Genomic DNA, 18,083 nt, shown 5'->3' on the forward strand with positions numbered 1-18,083 from the left:
CAGGAGGGGAGGACAGGGAGGAGTACAGCCTGGTTAGTGACAGGTGAGACCAGGGAAGGGGGCAGGTGGGCAAGGTGGGGGGGGGGGTAAGAAGCTTGGAAGTGATAGGTGGAAGAATTGAGGGGCTGGAGAAGAAGAAATCTGATAGGAGAGGAGAGTGGACCATTGGAGCAAGGGAAGGAGGTGGTGGGCAAGTGAGGGGGAACCAGAGTGGGGAAAGAGAGATGGGGTAAGGAGGGTGAGATTACTGGAAGGAGAAATCATGCCATGAGGTTGGAGGCGACCCAGACGGAATATAAGGTGTTGTTCCTCCAACCTGACATGTCGGAACGGGAATGGGGAGGCCGCCGGACCAGCTGAGTTCCTCCTTCCCCAGCGGCCGCAGCTTCTGTCCCAGTCCGTACGGGGAGCTGGACAATCCACCTTGTTATCATCTGGGACTTCATTATGTACCCGGCGGCTGCTCTTTACCGTGCTTGCTTTGCTTTATTCTCGCTCAGTGCACACAAGACCAGCTTTTCGCTCCACATGGGCCAATACTAAACCAATACCGATACGGCAGGCTGGACCAGCCCTCCCTCCCACACGCCTTTCTAATCGCAGGAAACTTGTAGACGGTCCCTAGATCTCAGTCGGCTTCTGATTCGGGCCGATGTCGCCCTCGCATTTCCTATTGTGTCCGTTTTCATGTCTGGTCCGGCGCATCCCTCCGGATCAGAGGCGCTGGTAAGCCAAGGTGTAGTGTCTGAGGGATGGGTGGCAGGGAGAGTGGGGGTGGAGAAGAGCCCGTCACTGATTAGACGGTGGGGTGTAGGCGCTGGGGGTGGCGGGGACATCCACCAACACCAGTTGGTCCTCGGGATTTGGACTTGGCTGGATGCACAATCCCGCTGAAGAAGATCGGCTCTGTTTCACTGGTTGTTCTCTGATCTTTCCGAGAGGGTAAACTCACTTGCCCCTTGGCTGAATCCGGCTTCAGCTGAGTTATACCCCGGGAGCAGGCTTCGCGGGTGGGCGGCCTTTGTGTTCTCACTGACCCAGCCGCCCTGTTGATTTCTGGTCGCCTGGGTTTGGAAGGATGCTGTCTGGATTAGAGAGGGTGCAGAGGAGATTTACCAAGATGCTGCCTGGATTAGAGAGGGTGCAGAGGAGATTTACCAGGATGCTGTCTGGATTAGAGAGGGTGCAGAGGAGATTCACCAGGATGCTGCCTGGATTAGAGAGGGTGCAGAGGAGATTTACCAGGATGCTGCCTGGATTAGAGAGGGTGCAGAGGAGATTTACCAGGATGCTGTCTGGATTAGAGAGGGTGCAGAGGAGATTTACCAGGATGCTGCCTGGATTAGAGAGGGTGCAGAGGAGATTTACCAGGATGCTGTCTGGATTAGAGAGGGTGCAGAGGAGATTTACCAGGATGCTGCCTGGATTAGAGAGGGTGCAGAGGAGAGTTACCAGGATGCTGCCTGGATTAGAGAGGGTGCAGAGGAGATTCACCAGGATGCTGTCTGGATTAGAGAGGGTGCAGAGGAGATTTACCAGGATGCTGTCTGGATTAGAGAGGGTGCAGAGGAGATTTACCAGGATGCTGCCTGGATTAGAGAGGGTGCAGAGGAGATTTACCAGGATGCTGCCTGGATTAGAGAGGGTGCAGAGGAGATTTACCAGGATGCTGCCCGGATTAGAGAGGGTACAGAGAGATTTACCAGGATGCTGACTGGATTAGAGAGGGTGCAGAGGAGATTCACCAGGATACTGCCTGGATTAGGGAGGGTGCAGAGGAGATTTACCAGGATGCTGCCTGGATTAGAGAGGGTGCAGAGGGGATTCACCAGGATGCTGTCTGGATTAGAGAGGGTGCAGAGGGGATTCACCAGGATGCTGCCTGGATTAGAGAGGGTGCAGAGGAGATTCACCAGAATGCTGCCTGGATTAGAGAGGGTGCAGAGGAGATTCCCCAGGATGCTGCCTGGATTAGAGAGGGTGCAGAGGAGATTTACCAGGATGCTGTCTGGATTAGAGAGGGTGCAGAGGAGATTTACCAGGATGCTGCCTGGATTAGAGAGGGTGCAGAGGGGATTCACCAGGATGCTGCCTGGATTAGAGAGGGTACAGAGGAGATTTACCAGGATGCTACCTGGATTAGAGAGGGTGCAGAGGGGATTCACCAGGATGCTGCCTGGATTAGAGAGGGTACAGAGGAGATTTACCAGGATGCTGCCTGGATTAGAGAGGGTGCAGAGGAGATTCACCAGGATGCTGTCTGGATTAGAGAGGGTGCAGAGGAGATCTACCAGGATACTGCCTGGATTAGAGAGGGTGCAGAGGAGATTTACCAGGATGCTGACTGGATTAGAGAGGGTGCAGAGGAGATTTATCAGGATGCTGCCTGGATTAGAGAGGGTGCAGAGGAGATTCATCAGGATGCTGTTTGGATTAGAGAGGGTGCAGAGGAGATTTATCAGGATGCTGCCTGGATTAGAGAGGGTGCAGAGGGGATTCACCAGGACGCTGCCTGGATTAGAGAGGGTGCAGAGGAGATTCACCAGGATGCTGTTTGGATTAGAGAGGGTGCAGAGGAGATTCACCAGGACGCTGACTGGATTAGAGAGGGTGCAGAGGGGATTTACCAGGACGCTGACTGGATTAGAGAGGGTGCAGAGGGGATTTACCAGGACGCTGACTGGATTAGAGAGCATGTCCAATGAGGAAAGGTTGAGCGAGTGAGGGCTTTTCTCGAGTGAAGGAGGCTGAGAGACGAGTTGGTACAAGATGATTAAGAAGGCATAGAGTAGACAGCCAGAGATTTTTTCCCAGGGCAGGAATGACTAATACCAGGGGGCATCAGTTTAAGGTGATGTGTGGGGTGTCAGAGGTAGTTTATTATACACAGATGTTGGTGGGTGCATGGAATGCCCTGCCAGGGGTGGTGGGGGAGGCATTGGGGGTATTTAAGAGACAGATAGGGATATGGATGAAGGAAAATGGAGACAGTGTGGGAGGGAAGGGTTAGATTGAAAGTGGAGTAGGTTAGAGTAACATGGTGGACAAATCTCTGTACTGTTCTCTGCTCGAAGGAACAGTGAGATGCCTCCATGTGAGGGTCCAATGTATCTGTCACCCTGTCTTTCTGTCCGAGCAAGAGTACAGGAGAGGGGTGTGTCGGGACAATGTGGGAGGCTTTGGGTGGGGCAGGAGACGGAAGTCGGGAGGGAGAGGAGAAGGCTCTGCCTCGTTAGTGATGAACCTTCGGCAGGTTTGGGGGGGCAGGAGACGGAAGTCGGGAGGGAGAGGAGAAGGCTCTGCCTCGTTAGTGATGAACCTTCGGCAGGTTTGGGGGGGCAGGAAGCCGGGGGTTGTGAAAGGAGCAGTGAGACACAGTGTGCGGAAATCCAGGTGATGCAATAACCATAGAAAACGTTGGCGAGACTCGGCCTGCGCGGACACAGGAATAGCCAAGGTGGTTTGGCACGGGATGTTGGAGCTGCTCCAGGTGGGCCTCCCCCCACAGATGCTGCCCGACCTGCTGAGCCTCTGTTTTCGCTTTTAATCGAGAGCAGACCTGCCTTGGAGGTGAGACTGGCCCTGGTCGAATGCAGTGGCAGCCTAGTGTGGAGGGGCCTGGTGACTGAGCGGCTGTCGGGGGTGGGGGGAGTGGCTGAGGTGACCAGTTTCTCTGTTTCCACTCCATAGATGAGATACGTGAAGGAATTGCAGTGCTGGGATGGGCTGTCTCAGGGTAAAGGGTGTTCCAGCTGCTCCTGGGCTGGATGTGAGTTTGAGCCCCACTCCAGTGAGGTGTGGAGGGGCAAACTTTGCTGTGCCACATTATTTGAGGCATTGAGATTCCCCGCTGCCCTGGGCAATATCTACCCCTGAAAGGTCATCACCGTCATAGGTCATTAGAACAGCATTGTTTGTGGGAGCTTGCTGTGTATACAACATTCAAGCTTTCATTGGCTGTGAAGTCATTTGAAATGTCCTGGGATGTGACTCTGTTATGTCAGTTTGAAACAGTTGGGTGGGTCCCTTCACAAACCCTTTGCAAGAGTTGCTCCCCAATCAACCGAGGCAAAGAAAGTTATTCTTATTAAACTGGCGAGCCACAGGCCGTGACTACCCGGAGATCTGTTCAAAGCAGGCAGCTGGGTGTGTGTGTGTGTGTGTGAGTGTGTGTGTGTGTGTGTGTGTGTGTGTGTGTGTGTGTGTGTGTGTGTGTGTGTGAGAGTGTGTGTGTGTGTGAGAGTGTGTGTGTGTGTGTCTGTGTGTGTGTGTGTGTGTGAGAGTGTGTGTGTGTGTGTCTGTGTGTGTGTGTGTGTGTGTGTGTGTGTGTGTGTGTGTCTGTGTGTGTGTCAGTGTGTGTGTGTGTGTGTGTGTGTGTCTGTGTGTGTCTGTGTGTGTGTGTGTGTGTGTGTGTGTGTGTGTGTCTGTGTGTGTGTCAGTGTGTGTGTGTGTGTGTGTGTGTCTGTGTGTCAGTGTGTGTCTGTGTGTCAGTGTGTGTCTGTGTGTGTGTGTGTGTGTGAGAGTGTGTGTGTGTGTGTGTGTGTGTGTGTGTGTGTGTGTGTGTGTGTGTGTGTGAGAGTGTGTGTGTGTGTGTCTGTGTGTGTGTGTGTGTGTGTGTGTGTGTGTGTGTGTGTCTGTGTGTGTGTCAGTGTGTGTGTGTGTGTGTGTGTGTGTCAGTGTGTGTGTGTGTGTGTGTGTGTCAGTGTGTGTGTGTGTGAGTGTGTGTCAGTGTGTGAGTGTGTGTGTCTGTCAGTGTGTGTGTGTGTGTGTGTGTGTGTGTGTGTCAGTGTGTGTGTGTGTGTGTGTGTGTCAGTGTGTGTGTGTGTGAGTGTGTGTGTGTGTTTGTGTCAGTGTGTGTGTGTGTGTGTGTGTGTCAGTGTGTGAGTGTGTGTGTCTGTCAGTGTGTGTTTGTGTGTGCCAGTCAGTGTGTGTGTGTGTGTGTGTGTGTGTGTGTCTGTCAGTGTGTGTGTGTGTGTGTGTGTGTGTGTGTCAGTGTGTGTGTGTGTGTGTGTGTGTCAGTGTGTGTGTGTGTGAGTGTGTGTGTGTGTGTTTGTGTCAGTGTGTGTGTGTGTGTGTGTGTGTCAGTGTGTGAGTGTGTGTGTCTGTCAGTGTGTGTTTGTGTGTGCCAGTCAGTGTGTGTGTGTGTGTGTGTGTGTGTGTGTCTGTCAGTGTGTGTGTGTGTGTGTGTGTGTCTGTGTGTCTGTGTGTGTGTGTGTGTGTGAGTGTGTGTGTGTGTGAGTGTGTGTGTCTGTCAGTGTGTGTTTGTGTGTGCCAGTCAGTGTGTGTGTGTGTTTTCGTCAGTGTGAGCCTTGCACACTGTGCACATCCGCTTGTTTATTTTCTCTTCAGAATAATCATCGGTTTCTCTCTGTCTCTGGGCTCCTTTTTCTTTTTTGAGGTCAGGAAATTCTCGACCTTATCACTTCTGGTACCTCTCGCCCCCGTTCCACTCGATGGTTCCTGTGAGCTCTGCACGTGTCTGTAACTTCTCCATCGGCTCAGGATCTCTTTAATCAAACCAGCTGTGTGATCTTTGTAGGTAAAAATATCGGCGGGACGGTGAGCAGTCTCTGCAGTCCCAGCCTGGCTTTTGATTTGTTTCATCTCTCACCTGTACCAATGGGGGAGAAGGCTGTTTGGCCCATTGGCTTCTGTCTGTCCAATCCCCTGTGCACCTCTCTGCCGTGCGCCTCCAACTCTCTTTTTAAACAGAGCGACAAGGGAAGGGAGAGTGCGATCTTGCTCGTTGATGAAAGTACCAAGATGGCGATAGAGGCAATGAAGAAGGCAGATAGTTTGTTGGCCTTCATGATGAGGGAATTTTGACAACCAGCAAAACCCCAATCACTAAGTTTAGTAAATACTTTTGCCAGGGCATTCAGAAGAAGGAATGGGATGGATGGAATTGTGTGAGGGAAACGGGGAGGGAGACTGGGAATGATGGAAAGGCTCTGCTGAGAGCCAGTATGGACCAATGGGCTGAATAGCCTCTTCTGAGTCGTTCTATCTAGACAGACAAAGGAGAGAGTGAGTTGTCCTGGTAGAGAAGAAGAGAAACTTACTTCTTTTGCATAACACCCTAAGGAATTAATCAAAGTTCAAAGTAAATTAATTATCAAAGTACAAATGTGCATATATGTCACCACAAACAGCCCTGAGATTCATTTTCTTGCGGGCATTCACAGTCAAACTGTACCCACGGGACAGACAAACAAGCAATGTGCAAACACAAAAGAAAGAGAAAATAAAGAAATACTAATAGTAAAAAATAAGCAATAAATATCGAGAACATGAGATGAAAAGTCATTGAAAGTGAGTCCATAGGTTGTGGGAACAGTTCAGTGACGGAGTGAGTGAAGTTATCCCCTTTGGTTCAGGGGTAATAACTGTTCCTGAACCTGGTGTGTGAGTCCTGAGGCTCCTGTACCTTCTTCCTGATGGCAGCAGCGAGAAGAGAGCAGGGCCTGGGTGGCTGTCGTTAGCATGCAGTCACAAACACAGCGATACAGATAGTAAGGCTAGCTCCAGAGACAAGCATTCAGTCCTGTCTCTGTGGAATTTACATGTTCTCCTGGTGACCACATCAGTGCTCTGCACCACGTCCTTCTACCTCCCAGGGGCTGGTAGATTGATGGGGTAATTGCCCACTCTAAATTGCTCCTGTGACATAGATTCTGGGAGACATGTAAGATTTATACAGACATTGTTGACCATGGAGAAGAAGGGAGTGCAGAGAACAAACACTCAGGGAGAAAGAGAGTGCAGTCACATTCAAGCAAAACACACAAGATGCCGGAGGAACTCAGCAGGCCAGGCAGCATCTGTGGAAAAAAGAAAAGTTGACGTTTAAGGCTGAGACCCTTTCCCAACCTTTCAATGTCTTTCATGTCTCACAGATGGACGCTGCAGTACCGAAGAGCCGCCACACGATGTCCCAGGTGAGCAATGCTAAAGCTGAGGTACCAAGCTAACACCACTAGAGGGCAGCGGGGGGCAATTGCATGCAAAGGCCACCAGGGGGCAGAGCAGCTCCACATTAAGCAGCAAAGTTTCTGCAGCGGGATCATGCAGACACACAGGAGATTCTGCAGATGCTGGAAATCCCGAGCATCACACACAAAATGCTGCAGGAACTCAGCGGTCAGGCAGCATCTAATAAACAGGAATAAACAGTTGATGTTTTGGGCTGAAACCCTTCATCAAGCCACATCTTCATTCAACTCCATAGATTCTGCCTGACCTGTTGAGTTCCTCCAGTATTTTGAATGTCAGGATCTTCTAGGGAAGCTGTCAGTATTTACAGGGTCCCGGGGAGTGTGTCGGTATTTACAGGGTCCCGGGGAGTGTGTCTGTATTTACAGGGTCCCGGGGAGTGTGTCGGTATTCACAGGGGGTCCCGGGGAGTGTGTCGGTATTTACAGGGTCCCGGGGAGTGTGTCGGTATTTACAGGGTCCCGGGGAGTGTGTCGGTATTTACAGGGTCCCGGGGAGTGTGTCGGTATTTACAGGGTCCCGGGGAGTGTGTCAGTATTTACAGGGTCCTGGGGAGTGTGTCGGTATTTACAGGGTCCCAGGGAGGGTGTGTCAGTATTTACAGGGTCCCGGGGAGTGTGTCAGTATTTACAGGGTCCCGGGGAGTATGTGTCAGTATTTACAGGGTCCCAGGGAGTGTGAGTCGGTATTTACAGGGTCCCTGTGAGAGTGTCAGTGTCAGTATTTACAGGGTCCCGGGGAGTGTGTCGGTATTTACAGGGTCCCGGGGAGTGTGTCGGTATTTACAGGGTCCCGGGGAGTGTGTCTGTATTTACAGGGTCCCGGGGAGTGTGTCTGTATTTACAGGGTCCCAGGGAGTGTGAGTCGGTATTTACAGGGTCCCTGGGAGAGTGTCAGTGTCAGTATTTACAGGGTCTTGGGGAGTGTGTCAGTATTTACAGTGTTCCTCAGCAGGGTGTATTGTTAATCCCAGGGACTCTCTGGTGGGATTGGGAAAGACTGGTTTTCCGAGTTTCTGCTCCCTGTGTTGATTTCCTTGTGGAGTTTCCCTCAGAGGGAACATTCGAGTGGATGTGTTTGTCCTGGGCCTGAAGCCACGGGCAGAGTTTTGGGTGATGCTGAAACTGAATTATGGTTATAACATGCCACGCCTGGTATATTTGTCTGCATCCAGAGCTGCTGGTTGCTCAGCTTGCAAAGGCCCAGAGACTGGAGACCTGTACTGGAGCTGGAGAAGAGTCTGTACGTGTGGGTGTGTGGGGGGTGAAGGGGATTGTCTGTTGTCTTTGTTTTACTGTGTAACACTTACCCAAGAGGCTGGTATATGTCTAGGGGAAATGCAACACACAAAACCCAACCCAGGTGCAGAAAGCAGCGACATAACTACCCAGAGCAGTAGAAATCACACTCGGTGCTCCTGGCACCACATATGTCAGCCGCTCTGGGGTGGGGGGGGGGGGGGCGCCTACTCTTCTGAGATCTGCGTACCCCTTCTGCCGACCCTTCTGTCTCACTGGGTTCCCTCTTCACCTGCGAACCCTCTGCCTCGGACACCCCAGGTCTACCTGTCAGATCCTCACTCCCTCCCTCACGGGGCTCCCCCCTCACCTGAGAACCCTCTGGCTCGCATTCGGGTTCTCCCCCCATCGCTGGCTGCTTCTCCATCTGACCATCAACACCATCCCTCCTCTCTCCCAACTCAGTAGGGAAGGGCCAGGAGCCTCCTCTTCTGGTACTGGAGCGCCAGCGAACGGGAGCAGGGGCCACTCATCTGAGCCGTCATCTTCCGAATCGGTATCCATTCCCGGGTTAAGGACCCGTTCCCGCTCTTCAGCAGCGGCCTCTTCCCTCGCTCTGCGCCCTCGCAGAGTTCTGGTACTAGGCGCAACCTCCCACTCTGGCTCCTTGTCCACCCACACCGCTTGACCCAGGGGCAGCAGGTGATTCCGATGGAGTACCTTGATAGGCCCTTTTCCATCCTTAGGTTTCACCCGGTAAACTGGCAGGTTCGGCATCTGGCTCTCTATTACATGGGGGCTGGCCGCCCATCGATCTGCCAACTTGTGCTTACCAGGGAGTCCCAAATTCCGTAAAAGGACCCGGTCGCCCGGTAATAAATGGGCAAACTTCACCTTTTGATCATATCTCCTCTTCTTCCTCTGATTTTGTTTGGTAGCCGCCGCCTCGGCCAACTCGATCCCGGGTAATTCACCCACCTCAGCCCCAAAACACAAGTCAATGGGCAACCTCGCTTCCCGCCCGAACATCAGATAATAAGGAGAGTACCCTGTAGCATCATTGCGAGTACAATTGTAACAGTGGACCAAATGTCCAAAATGACGACTCCACTTATTTTTCTGCCCAATCTCCAGCGTCCCGAGCATATCCAACAGGGTCCTGTTGAACCTCTCTGGCTGAGGGTCACCCTGGGGGTGATAAGGGGTAGACATTGTACAACTGCTTGCTGTGTTTCATTTTGTACTCTGTTCTGCCACACCTGATGGGCTCAGTCTGTGTGGCAACCCTCGGGGGGCTCCCGGCACGCCCTTAGGTTCTGTTGGTTGGTAACGCAGCAATGCATTTCAAAGGGTGATGAGCATACGTGTGATAAACTGATGGGGTCCTGTCTCTCGTCAGGGAAGGTGCAGCCCACGGCACTCTGTCGGTGAAGGGACCAGGCAGAATCATCCTCCAGCCCAGTGACCTCTCCCGTCAGTCACTCCAGTGCAGTGAACTTGTCTCACAGTCTCTGCGGCCGTTTCACTCATCAAAACCTCACAACTGTTGACAATGCCACTGCCTCACAACTCAAGTTCAATCCCAACCTTGGCTGCTGTCCGTGTGGAGTTTGCACGTTCTCCCTGTGACTGCATGGGTTTCCTGGTGTTGGACTCTCTGTGACTGTGGGTAAGGTGCACGAGAATGAAGGGGAAAAGGAGATGGAATATCCCGAACTCACGAAATCCAGAGCAGCACACACAAGATGCTGGAGGAACTCTGCAGGTCTATGGAGAGGAATAAAGAATAAAGAGGTTTTGGGTCGAGACCTTTCATCAGGACTGGGAAAGGGGAAAGGAAGCCGGAAGAAAGGCTACTGTGATGGCATTAACCCAACTGGTTGAACAGTCTCCTCCTGTGTGATGCCCTGAGCCTGCACCGTCCAATGGGAAAAGAGCACCTGGAGTATCCAAGGTGATGACCCTTGACCCTGGTTCTTGCTCTCCCAACCCTTGTACCAGTGGGATAATATGGATCACTGGGACATGGGATGGATGACAAAGAGCCGGAGGTATTGACAATGGCGATTGGAGACTGCAGAGAGCAGGTTCAGAGTGGCTAATTTGTCTGATTTCCCGGTGCTGCCGTCACGGTACGACATTATGATCAGGTTGACTGTAAAATGTAATGTGAATAAAGACCTGAATTTGTAAACATTTCAACTGGGGCTGTTTCCTGCATCAGAGAAGCTTCCAGGATTAGACATGGAGGCTTCGGTCGGCTCCCTGGCTGGTCTAGTGCTGACTGAATCATTCACGTACTGCACAGGAGAGGGAACGAGATCCCACGAGACCGTGCAGGGAGGGCCACTTGGGATGTGACCGAAACTACCAGAGGTTAGTGAAGGAATGCAATTGGCTAAAACTCTGGGGCAGAGGTCAACGAGGTCACGCATTTGACCCTGTTGGATCTGGTGATTCAGAGTTTCTTCGGAAGGTCAAGAATAACTAAAACGTGTGAATATGGCCACTTCATTAAATTATGCTATGGAAAGAATAAATGGTAAACAAAGAAAGCTTAAAGGACAAAGGAGTCATAGTCGTTTTATACGAAAAGCTAGCTCAGTTAAGATAAATTCTATTGGTAAAGAAATACACATCAAATAGTCAGGATCACAGGCTGCAGAGGAACTTCTAGAAAATATACTGCAATTGTCGAAAATTCACTGAATAGCTGATTATATAAAAATATAAGCAAACGTAGAGAAAGTTCAATGACAGCATAAATAACAATTTGACATCTAATCTACCGATCCCAAGGAAAACCAATCCAGGGTAATTTTGGAATGAAAAAGATATTTGGGAAGCTCTGTTGAAATGTCACTTCAAACACACCGGATAGAAAAAAATGATCCATAAATATTATTAATGACTTATGATCTCTTCTCAGGTACAGATATCGTGTCTAGGACCACAGGGCACAGCCTTAGGACCGTGAGGCGTCCATTTAAAACAGAGATGCGGAGAAATTTCTTTAGCCAGAAGGTTGTGAATTTGTGGCATTTATTGCCACAGGCAGCTGTGGAGCCTGGTTTTTCGTTGGGTGTATTTAAAGTGGAGATTGATAGGTTCTTGATCGGACAGGGCATCAAAGATTACAGGGGGAAGGCCGGGAAATGGGGCTGAGGAGGGAGGAAAAATCATCAGTCATGATTGAATGGTGGAGCAGACTGGATGGGCCAAATGGCCTAATTCTGCTCCTATGTCTTATGGTCTTAACGGACATTTCGATGACAGACTCTGCCATCTTCATCAGGGATGATGTCTGAGCGTTAATGGACACGTATATTAATGCAAATATCTAAGGCATCATCCCTGATAAAGATGGGGGAGCTTGTCATTGAAACGTCAGCTAAAATCGATACTTATACCTGGCTGGAAGCCTGCGGAGAGTTTATTTGTGGAATACATTATGCCGGGAAAGCAGTAGATCCTTTTTTAATAATAGCTTATTGATAGAGAACTTTCCATACAGACGGTTGTTGAAAGTGCTTTACGCTGGGATAAGATCCCACAGTTTCAGAGCGTTGTTCAAAAAGAGAGAGCCTGGTCTCTGTCTTTGGATCAGAAACAGGGTGGTGTGCTGATACTCAATCTGAGTCGAATCCAACAGGAACATTTAAGGGACATTTACACAGGTACAGTGGGGGATTTCTGGGACAGCTGGGTCCCACGGGACTCAGTAAGTTCAGGATCGAGATTCCTATGTTGTAATTTGAAACGGCAATTGGTGAAATGCTGTAGCAACGTAATTCTCGTAATTACTGAATAAACCACCGAAAAGATTAAAGACAGAGGCATTTAGACAGGTACGTAAATGGGGAGATGGGCAGGGATTTGCGATTGTGGGAGGAGGAGACTGTGTTGTGGCTTATGCTCACTGGGAAAGACAGCCTCTCCCCTCACTTACTCAGCTTTTTCCGATCCCTCACTCCCTTCCCATCCAAATCCCCCAGCAGCTATCGCCCTTCTCCTCTAGTCTTATGCCAGGAAGGGCTGTTCGATTCATCTGGAGCTGGAGAGGGTGAGGGAGGGAAGTTTACCCCTGGTTGTGCTTTGCTTTCCCACCTGCCACAGACCCATTCCAGAAGTCTTGTCCTTTAGAATTCGGCCGACTTCACCAGTAACAGTCCCAACAAACCATTTTGGAAATGGAGGTTGAAGATCCCAATCCAGCAGACAGTTCAAAATGGAGGAACACTCATTCGTGAGGCGAGGAGGGTGTGTCAATCAGGACCAGCTTTACTTGATGATGATATTTCATATGGTTTGGAACCAATGCTGAGAACTCCAAGGCCAACGCTGAGCTGCTGTGTCTTGTCCCCGGTCGGTCTGACGTTCTGGTGTCCTGTCCCCGGTCGGTCTGACGGACTGGTGTCCTGTCCCCGGTCGGTCTGACGGTCTGGTGACCTGTCCCCGGTCGGTCTGACACTGGTGACCTGTCCCCGGTCGGTCTGACGTTCTGGTGTCCTGTCCCCGGTCGGTCTGACGTTCTGGTGACCTGTCCCCGGTCGGTCTGACGTTCTGGTGTCCTGTCCCCGGTCGGTCTGACGGACTGGTGTCCTGTCCCCGGTCGGTCTGACGGTCTGGTGACCTGTCCCCGGTCGGTCTGACACTGGTGACCTGTCCCCGGTCGGTCTGACGTTCTGGTGTCCTGTCCCCGGTCGGTCTGACGTTCTGGTGACCTGTCCCCGGTCGGTCTGACACTGGTGACCTGTCCCCGGTCGGACTGACGGTCTGGTGTCCTGTCCCCGGTCGGTCTGACGGTCTGGTGACCTGTCCCGGGTCGGTCTGACACTGGTGACCTGTCCCCGGTCGGTCTGACACTGGTGTCCTGTCCCCGGTCGGTCTGACACTGGTGACCTGTCCCCGGTCGGTCTGACACTGGTGTCCTGTCCCCGGTCGGTCTGACGGTCTGGTGACCTGTCCCCGGTCGGTCTGACACTGGTGACCTGTCCCCGGTCGGTCTGACGTTCTGGTGACCTGTCCCCAGTCGGTCTGACACTGGTGACCTGTCCCCGGTCGGTCTGACGCTCTGGTGTCCTGTCCCCGGTCGGACTGACGGTCTGGTGACCTGTCCCCGGTCGGTCTGACGGTCTGGTGACCTGTCCCCGGTCGGTCTGACACTGGTGACCTGTCCCCGGTCGGTCTGACACTGGTGTCCTGTCCCCGGTCGGTCTGACGGTCTGGTGACCTGTCCCCGGTCGGTCTGACACTGGTGACCTGTCCCCGGTCGGTCTGACGTTCTGGTGACCTGTCCCCAGTTGGTCTGACACTGGTGACCTGTCCCCGGTCGGACTGACGCTCTGGTGTCCTGTCCCCGGTCGGTCTGACGTTCTGGTGACCTGTCCCCGGTCGGTCTGACACTGGTGACCTGTCTCCGGTCGGTCTGACCCTGGTGACCTGTCCCCGGTCGGTCTGACGGTCTGGTGACCTGTCCCCGGTCGGTCTGACGGTCTGGTGTCCTGTCCCCGGTCGGTCTGACGGTCTGGTGACCTGTCCCCGGTCGGTCTGACGTTCTGGTGACCTGTCCCCAGTCGGTCTGACACTGGTGACCTGTCCCCGGTCGGACTGACGCTCTGGTGTCCTGTCCCCGGTCGGTCTGACGTTCTGGTGACCTGTCCCCGGTCGGTCTGACACTGGTGACCTGTCTCCGGTCGGTCTGACCCTGGTGACCTGTCCCCGGTCGGTCTGACGGTCTGGTGACCTGTCCCCGGTCGGTCTGACGGTCTGGTGTCCTGTCCCCGGTCGGTCTGACGGTCTAGTGACCTGTCCCCGGTCGGTCTGATGGTCTGGTGACCTGTCCCCGGTCGGTCTGACGTTCTGGTGTCCTGTCCCCGGTCGGTCTGACGTTCTGGTGACCTGTCCCCGGTCGGTCTGACACTGGTGACCTGTCCCCGGTCGGACTGATGGTCTGGTGACCTGTACCCGGTCGGACTGATGGTCTGGTGTCCTCTCCCCGGTCGGTCTGACACTGGTGACCTGTCCCCGGTCGGTCTGACACTGGTGACCTGTCCCCGGTCGGACTGACGGTCTGGTGTCCTGTCCCCGGTCGGTCTGACGGTCTGGTGACCTGTCCCCGGTCGGTCTGACACTGGTGACCTGTCCCCGGTCGGTCTGACACTGGTGTCCTGTCCCCGGTCGGTCTGACGTTCTGGTGACCTGTCCCCGGTCGGTCTGACACTGGTGACCTGTCCCCGGTCGGTCTGACGGTCTGGTGACCTGTCCCCGGTCGGTCTGACACTGGTGTCCTGTCCCCGGTCGGTCTGACGTTCTGGTGACCTGTCCCCGGTCGGTCTGACACTGGTGACCTGTCCCCGGTCGGTCTGACGGTCTGGCGACCTGTCCCCGGTCGGTCTGACACTGGTGTCCTGTCCCCGGTCGGTCTGACACTGGTGACCTGTCCCCGGTCGGTCTGACGTTCTGGTGACCTGTCCCCGGTCGGTCTGACGTTCTGGTGACCTGTACCCGGTCGGTCTGACACTGGTGACCTGTCCCCGGTCGGTCTGACGGTCTGGTGACCTGTCCCCGGTCGGTCTGACACTGGTGTCCTGTCCCCGGTCGGTCTGACACTGGTGACCTGTCCCCGGTCGGTCTGACACTGGTGACCTGTCCCCGGTCGGTCTGACGGTCTGGTGACCTGACCCCGGTCGGTCTGACACTGGTGACCTGTCCCCGGTCGGTCTGACGGTCTGGTGACCTGTCCCCGGTCGGTCTGACACTGGTGACCTGTCCCCGGTCGGTCTGACGGTCTGGTGTCCTGTCCCCGGTCGGTCTGACGGTCTGGTGACCTGTCCCCGGTCGGTCTGACACTGGTGACCTGTCTCCGGTCGGTCTGACCCTGGTGACCTGTCCCCGGTCGGTCTGACGGTCTGGTGACCTGTCCCCGGTCGGTCTGACGGTCTGGTGTCCTGTCCCCGGTCGGTCTGACGGTCTGGTGACCTGTCCCCGGTCGGTCTGACGGTCTGGTGACCTGTCCCCGGTCGGTCTGACACTGGTGTCCTGTCCCGGTCGGTCTGACGGTCTGGTGACCTGTCCCCGGTCGGTCTGACACTGGTGACCTGCCCCCGGTCGGTCTGACGGTCTGGTGACCTGTCCCCGGTCGGTCAGACGGTCTGGAGACCTGTCCCCGGTCGGTCTGACGTTCTGGTGACCTGTCCCCGGTCGGTCTGACGGTCTCGTGTCCTGTCCCCGGTCGGTCTGATGGTCTGGTGACCTGTCCCCGGTCGGTCTGACACTGGTGTCCTGTCCCCGGTCGGTCTGACACTGGTGACCTGTCCCCGGTCGGTCTGACGTTCTGGTGACCTGTCCCCGGTCGGTCTGACACTGGTGACCTGTCCCAGGTCGGTCTGACGGTCTGGTGTCCTGTCCCCGGTCGGTCTGACGGTCTGGTGACCTGTCCCCGGTCGGTCTGACACTAGTGACCTGTCCCCGGTCAGTCTGAGGTTCTGGTGACCTGTCCCCGGTCGGTCTGACATGGGTGACCTGCCCCGGTCGGTCTGACACTGGTGTCCTGTCCCCGGTCGGTCTGACACTGGTGACCTGTCCCCGGTCGGTCTGACACTGGTGTCCTGTCCCCGGTCGGTCTGACACTGGTGACCTGTCCCCGGTCGGTCTGACGTTCTGGTGACCTGTCCCCGGTCGGTCTGACGTTCTGGTGACCTGTCCCCGGTCGGTCTGACACTGGTGACCTGTCCCCGGTCGGTCTGACGGTCTGGTGACCTGTCCCCGGTCGGTCTGACACTGGTGACCTGTCCCCGGTCGGTCTGACGTTCTGGTGTCCTGTCCCCGGTGGGTCTGACGGTCTGGTGTCCTGTCCCCGGTCGGTCTGACACTGGTGACCTGTCCCCGGTCGGTCTGACACTGGTGAACTGTCTCCGGTCGGTCTGACCCTGGTGACCTGTCCCCGGTCGGTCTGACGGTCTGGTGACCTGTCCCCGGTCGGTCTGACGGTCTGGTGTCCTGTCCCCGGTCGGTCTGACGGTCTGGTGACCTGTCCCCGGTCGGTCTGACGTTCTGGTGACCTGTCCCCGGTCGGTCTGACACTGGTGACCTGTCCCCGGTCGGACTGACGCTCTGGTGTCCTGTCCCCGGTCGGTCTGACGTTCTGGTGACCTGTCCCCGGTCGGTCTGACACTGGTGACCTGTCTCCGGTCGGTCTGACCCTGGTGACCTGTCCCCGGTCGGTCTGACGGTCTGGTGACCTGTCCCCGGTCGGTCTGACGGTCTGGTGTCCTGTCCCCGGTCGGTCTGACGGTCTAGTGACCTGTCCCCGGTCGGTCTGATGGTCTGGTGACCTGTCCCCGGTCGGTCTGACGTTCTGGTGTCCTGTCCCCGGTCGGTCTGACGTTCTGGTGACCTGTCCCCGGTCGGTCTGACACTGGTGACCTGTCCCCGGTCGGACTGATGGTCTGGTGACCTGTACCCGGTCGGACTGATGGTCTGGTGTCCTCTCCCCGGTCGGTCTGACACTGGTGACCTGTCCCCGGTCGGTCTGACACTGGTGACCTGTCCCCGGTCGGACTGACGGTCTGGTGTCCTGTCCCCGGTCGGTCTGACGGTCTGGTGACCTGTCCCCGGTCGGTCTGACACTGGTGACCTGTCCCCGGTCGGTCTGACACTGGTGTCCTGTCCCCGGTCGGTCTGACGTTCTGGTGACGTGTCCCCGGTCGGTCTGACACTGGTGACCTGTCCCCGGTCGGTCTGACGGTCTGGTGACCTGTCCCCGGTCGGTCTGACACTGGTGTCCTGTCCCCGGTCGGTCTGACACTGGTGACCTGTCCCCGGTCGGTCTGAGGTTCTGGTGACCTGTCCCCGGTCGGTCTGACGTTCTGGTGACCTGTCCCCGGTCGGTCTGACACTGGTGACCTGTCCCCGGTCGGTCTGACGGTCCGGTGACCTGTCCCCGGTCGGTCTGACACTGGTGTCCTGTCCCCGGTCGGTCTAACACTGGTGACCTGTCCCCGGTCGGTCTGACACTGGTGACCTGTCCCCGGTCGGTCTGACGGTCTGGTGACCTGACCCCGGTCGGTCTGACACTGGTGACCTGTCCCCGGTCGGTCTGACGGTCTGGTGACCTGTCCCCGGTCGGTCTGACACTGGTGACCTGTCCCCGGTCGGTCTGACGGTCTGGTGTCCTGTCCCCGGTCGGTCTGACGGTCTGGTGACCTGTCCCCGGTCGGTCTGACACTGGTGACCTGTCTCCGGTCGGTCTGACCCTGGTGACCTGTCCCCGGTCGGTCTGACGGTCTGGTGACCTGTCCCCGGTCGGTCTGACGGTCTGGTGTCCTGTCCCCGGTCGGTCTGACGGTCTGGTGACCTGTCCCCGGTCGGTCTGACGGTCTGGTGACCTGTCCCCGGTCGGTCTGACACTGGTGTCCTGTCCCGGTCGGTCTGACGGTCTGGTGACCTGTCCCCGGTCGGTCTGACACTGGTGACCTGCCCCCGGTCGGTCTGACGGTCTGGTGACCTGTCCCCGGTCGGTCTGACGGTCTGGAGACCTGTCCCCGGTCGGTCTGACGTTCTGGTGACCTGTCCCCGGTCGGTCTGACGGTCTCGTGTCCTGTCCCCGGTCGGTCTGATGGTCTGGTGACCTGTCCCCGGTCGGTCTGACACTGGTGTCCTGTCCCCGGTCGGTCTGACACTGGTGACCTGTCCCCGGTCGGTCTGACGTTCTGGTGACCTGTCCCCGGTCGGTCTGACACTGGTGACCTGTCCCAGGTCGGTCTGACGGTCTGGTGTCCTGTCCCCGGTCGGTCTGACGGTCTGGTGACCTGTCCCCGGTCGGTCTGACACTAGTGACCTGTCCCCGGT

At 55.3% G+C, this 18,083-nt stretch overlaps 1 long non-coding RNA gene across 1 annotated transcript; it reads left to right on the forward strand.

Annotated features, from left to right (window-relative positions):
- Positions 1-586: 586 nt before the first annotated feature.
- On the forward strand, positions 587-10,421 carry LOC132382827 (uncharacterized). The gene is made up of 3 exons (XR_009508465.1): positions 587-726; positions 6,897-6,938; positions 9,631-10,421. It is a non-coding gene; the product is annotated as an uncharacterized LOC132382827 (long non-coding RNA).
- Positions 10,422-18,083: the final 7,662 nt, after the last annotated feature.

Source organism: Hypanus sabinus, chromosome 29 (genome assembly GCF_030144855.1).
Source record: "Hypanus sabinus isolate sHypSab1 chromosome 29, sHypSab1.hap1, whole genome shotgun sequence".
NCBI classification, from domain to species: Eukaryota; Metazoa; Chordata; class Chondrichthyes; order Myliobatiformes; family Dasyatidae; genus Hypanus; species Hypanus sabinus.